A 5,701-nucleotide genomic window follows, 5' to 3' on the forward strand; every position below is an offset into this window, starting at 1 on the left:
AACCCATTGGTCGATTCGTGTGATTTACACCTTTTTCCTAACCATCAGAACCAATAGAATCGATGGGCAGTTCCCAAATCTACGTAAACATTACCATAGCGGACGTAATAGAGAAGCAAACGAAGCATATCTGAAAGTGCAAGCCTGGACGGCAATACTTTATACCGAGTATATTGCCATAAATATGATGATTGATTATCAGTAAAAAATTATACGTGACACAAAGACATTGGATTAACCTTGAGATGCGTTTTTATTCCGTTGAACACAACTTTTGATCACAAATCAAAAAAGGCAAGACGTAATTATTGTAATATTTTTGGAACCGGATGTTGTTTACTTTCTCTTTTCTGGCTGATAGCTCCAGGAATTCGAGGTCGGACAGTGATGACATTACATGTGTGGAATCTGTGGAGTCTCAGCTTTAAATCGTATATCTTGTTTGTGCAGTTAAGATAGTAATAAGGGCATTTCTACCGTGTGTTGTGTGTAAAAAAGCGTTAGCATTAGTTAGCATTTTTCGCTCAATGCTAATTCAAAGGCTTGGTATTACTCTTGTGTTTTTTTTTAGCTAACAATTGTTCTTATTGTCAGTTAGCGGAGTTTCTTACCTTTTTAAAAGGGTATGAAACATTAATAGTTTCATAAATGTTAAGAAGCCCTGAGACATGTGAGAAAAAAAAAACTGGGAGGGGTCCACTGGGGGGACCTTCGGGCTTAACTGGTTAAGTGGTCCTTGGTATGAAAAAGTTTGAGAAACACTGCTTTAGACCCTTTATCAGCACTTGCTGCAGGTAGCAGATCCTGAAGTAAAAGTACAAACACCACACTGTGAAAATACTCCATTACAAGTTAAAGTACTGCATGCATATCTTATTTAAGTAAAAGTATGTAAGTATTATTATACACATGTACTTTATTATAATAATTAAAATGTATTACGGAAGAGCAAACCTACCAAAATAAATATATTTATAAAAATACATACATTGAATAATATGCCATTTAATGTACTGATTTAAATATGACCCATGCATGTGGGCACTAGTTGGTTAAATGTGACATACATTGATACTTGAATTTTGCTCCACTGTGCAGGACTCTTATTTAGTGATACATCATAGTTTGTTTTCCTATCAGAGTTTACTAACTGACAAAGTTTGTGCAACATCAGTATTCAACTTTTCTTTTTAAATGTGTAAAAGCAACAACAAACAAATACTTTGGATTAATTCAAATTGCGGGAGAATAATGTAGAATGATCGAGGGTCGAGTATCTTTCACGGCTCAGGTTTATTGTACAGTAAGTCAAGACATTACAGTAGGCAGCAACCACACAACTCACGGGCTTACTCTGAAGTAAAGCAGTCCCTCGGTAATGGTACAAATCTCAACCTGTCGTTCAATGGACAGCTCCCCCCCCCCCCCCCCATCTATGTATATACTCGCATTTTAGACTCTGTTACTAACTGTATATCTGTAGACTTGGTATGTCTTAAATGTCCGGTTAGGATGTATTAGAACAAAATCTAAAATGAAAATTGTAAATAAGCCATCTGTATGTCAAATATGTCAAATATGTCTTATATGTCTTATATGTCTTATATGGCTTAAATGATATGATGAATTGGAAATGGGGGACCCTGATGTAAACAAGACGAAAGTCTTTCTCTGGTCTGCATCCCCTTAACAATTGTATGTTTTGAGCTGTACTGTACTGTACCCAATATACAAGCTGTTAATAAACTTTTCAATCAATCAATCAAACAATTAAGTCCCTCGCATGCCGTAAAGCATGTCGCAACACTGTCATAACAGCCTTAACTCTGTATGCATTGTATGCATATGTGACATCTCCCCTTTTTTCCTAGTTATTTAATTTTAAATAACGGTAAAGAGTTTTGACAGATTAGTCACAGCATCATCCTGTAATAGTAAACAACAGTCAAACTGTGATAGCAAATGCTCATTCAGTCGTACTGACCAGCCAAAAGTGTCCTATGAATACAGGTTAACTTAATGTTGATAAAGATGGGTAACCAATACCTTCAGTAGTACTGTTATAAAATAAAATTCAAGATGCAAGTTTTCTTTTCTAAACATTGCAGCAGTAATATCATGTGTGCATAACATTCACAATAAACAGAACCCAACATTCTGCAGACTCAGAGTCCACCTGTGTTGCTCCCCCCCAAAGGCCATAGGTGTTTTTTTTCTCCTTCACCCCCAGAGGTCATTGTGAAACACCCAAAACACTCCTGTCTACAAGTCCAACCTAGTGGCCGGCTTACTGACACGGCCTGGTCTGAACACGTCCTGGTGTTGGTGTGTGGGTCGTCACCTCACTTGGTTTCAGGGTAGCAGTCTCTGGTGTGTTGGCGCTTACAGGCTGGGAAATCGCCACAGCACTCTCTGCTGGTGTTAGTGGGATGTGCTGTGCAGGTCGGGAAGTTGCTTCTGCCCGGAGATTAAGTCAGTTCCGCCGCAGCACTGCACCTCCTTGTGTGTTAATGAGGTAAGACCTCGGAGTAACACACTCTTTTGAGACGATTGCTGGTGTCTTCCAGGACTTCTCGTTGTGGAGCTTGGTGTAGACTGTGTCTCCTGGCTGTAGAGCTGGTAGATGCCTGGCACCATGTCGTCGGTTGTAATAAAGGGCTTGTTTTGCTTTCTCACTCGTGTCCTTTTGTCTGACAATCTGTCTGTTAGGCCGTAGATTTTTCTCGAGTGTCGGGAGCGTCGTTCTGATCTTTCTCCCCATTAGCAGTTCTGCTGGACTGACTCCTGTGGTAGTACAGGGAGTGGATCTATAGCACATAAGGGCTATCAGTGGATCTTCCTGATGAAGGATTCTCTTAGCGGTCTGTACTGCTCTTTCTGCATGACCGTTTCCTTGAGGATGGTGAGGACTAGACGTGATGTGTCTGAAGTCCAACCGCTGTGCCAGCTCCCGGAATTCTGCACTGGAGAATTGGGGACCATTGTCACTCACAACCTCTTCAGGAATTCTGAACCTAGCAAAGGTCGTTTTAAGTCTCTGGATGACAAGGGCACTGGTCGTAGATGGTAGTTGTAGTATTTCCAGATACCATGAATAGTAGTCTGAAATCACAAGGGAGTTGTGCTTGTTATGTTCACAGAGGTCGAGAGCGATTCTTTTCCACGGACGATGAGGCAGCGGTGTGGAAATAAGCGGCTCCTTTTGTTGAGCCCGCTTCTGCTCCTGGCAGCTCCTGCATATGTTGACAATGTTCTTAATGTCTACAGAGAGCCCCGGCCACCAAACTGATGCATTCGCCCTTTCTCTGCATTTTGAGAGCCCCTGGTGTCCCTCATGTATTTTCTGCAAAATGTCAAAATGTCTGCTCTCAGTGACCCCGGAACCACAATCCTGTTTCCTCGTATGACTGAGCCATCAGCTTCCGATAGCTCATTTTTCACTTTGGTTTAGTCCCTGATGTTCAGTGGAACATTACTGTATTCAGGCCATCCTGCCCTAACCAGCTTGATGACAGCCTGAAGCTCACAGTCGGCTGCTGTCTCTTTTCTAATATTCTCCATTCTCGTTGGAGATGCTGGGATGCCCTGTATCACTGTGGCTACATAGCATGCCACATCTTCTTGAGTGTCAGTCTCTTCCTTTGTGTGTGTCTGTGGGCTTCGGGACAGTGTGTCGAGGACAACAAGGGTCTTCCCAGGCACGTGCTCTGCTAAAGGTTTGTACCTCATGAGCCCACTTATGGAGCTGGAGGAGGACCCCCCCCAGGCCATAGCTACTGGCATCAGCAGACACCGCTGTGGCTTTAGCCACATCATAGAAGACGAGAACAGGTGCTGTGGTCAGCATTGTCTTAATGTTCTCAAAAGCTGACTGCTGTGAGTGACCCCAGGTCCAGATGTTCCTGCTCTTCAGAAGCTCGGACAGTGGTTGACCTATTGTGGAAAGGTTTGGAACGTACCCAGGTAGTTCACCATGCCCAGGACTCTTTTCAGCTCATGGACGTTTCCTGGTGGAGCCAGCTGATGTATGGCTTCAACTTTATCAGGGTCGGGCCTGACTCCTGACTGGTCGATGAGATGTCCCAGAAAGCGTAGCTGGCTTTGTCTGAGGGAGCATTTATCTTTATTACGTTTTAAGCCTGCTGACTCAACACGCTGTAGTACCTTCTCGGGTCTGGCGTCGTGCTGTTCTGTCGATGTCCCATAGACCAGGATATCGTCCATGAAGACTTCAACGCCTTCCAGCCCCTACAGAGTCTCTAGCATTTTCCGCTGGAAGATCTCAGGCGCACTGGAAATCCCGAAAGGTAACCTTTTGAAACAGTACCTGCCAAACGGTGTTATAAAGGTTGTTCATTTACAGCTGACTGGGTGCAGTGGGATTTGCCAGAACCCACTTGCAGCGTCGAGAGAGAAAAACACAGTTGCACCACTTAGCTTTGCAGTTATTTCATCAGAGGTAGGTAAGATGTAGCGCTCTCTTTTTACTGACTCATTTAGTCTTTTCAGGTCCACACAGATCCTGGCTTTGCCTGTGGTTTTCTTTAGAACGGGCACCATAGGAGCACACCATTCAGTTGGCTGTGTTACCTTCTCGATGACACCGTTCTTCTCCATCCTCTGCAGTTCCTCTTTTATCATCTGTAACATTGGGAAGGCCACACGACGTGCTGTATGCACTGCATATGGTTGAGCCCCATCCTTTAATTGGATTTTAACAGGTTCAGTTTTTAGTGTGCCGTGCTCACCATAGGCTTGAAGATGTTCACTGGTAGTGAATTTCACTTCATCAACACGCCTCACCAGGTTCATCTCCACTGACAAATCCCGGCTGAGTAGGTTATTGACACTCTGGCCACGGACTACATATGCGTCAAATAGGTAGTTATTTCCCTTGTAACTAACTGTAGCATTAAAGCGTCCCAGACACAACAGTTCACCTCCTGGGCAGTCTAATGGGATGTCAGCTGGTTTCAGTGTTTTTGGTGAGTGAGTGTGTGAAATGCATCCTCACATAAGACGCTGACATCAGCTCCTGTGTCAATTTTAAATTCCATTGGAGTAGAATCCACCTGGAGCTGTACTGTCCACTGCTCTTTCTCATCTGCACTGCACCTGAGCCTAAGAAATAATGGGTCTGCTCAGCCTGTACAGTCCCTGTGACCTCATTCACTGATCTATTGCTGTTTCGGCACACTCTGGCCCAATGTCCTATTTTATTGCACTTGCGGCATGTAGCTTTAGCTGCAGGACACTCTTCTTCCTTTCTATGCTGTGATTTCCCACATTTACCACATTTCCTTTCACTTCCCCCCCATTTTCTGTCTTTTGACTTGCCTTGATGTTGTTGAGGTTTCCATTTGTTATTTTTTTTCTTTGAATCTCACCTCCTGTACTGATCCCACTGTGTCTTCCTGCAGACTCACTTGTGCTGCGACCTCCTCTGACTGCCTGATGGTCCGTATTGTCAGTGCTAGTGTTAGGTCCACCGTCAGCTGCAGCCTGCGCGAGAGCTCTCCGTCTCATATCCCGACAACAATTTGGTCGCGGATATTCTCATCTCGGCTTACGCCAAACTCACAGTGTTCAGATAGATCATACAGGGCTGGGATAAAACCCTCTGCCTTTTCCCCTGGCCGCTGGACCCGCTGGTGGAAACATGCCCTCTCGTGGATAACGTTCCTCCTCGGGAAAAAGTACT

This window comes from Gymnodraco acuticeps, unplaced genomic scaffold (genome assembly GCF_902827175.1).
Source record: "Gymnodraco acuticeps unplaced genomic scaffold, fGymAcu1.1, whole genome shotgun sequence".
In the NCBI taxonomy this organism is placed as follows: Eukaryota; Metazoa; Chordata; class Actinopteri; order Perciformes; family Bathydraconidae; genus Gymnodraco; species Gymnodraco acuticeps.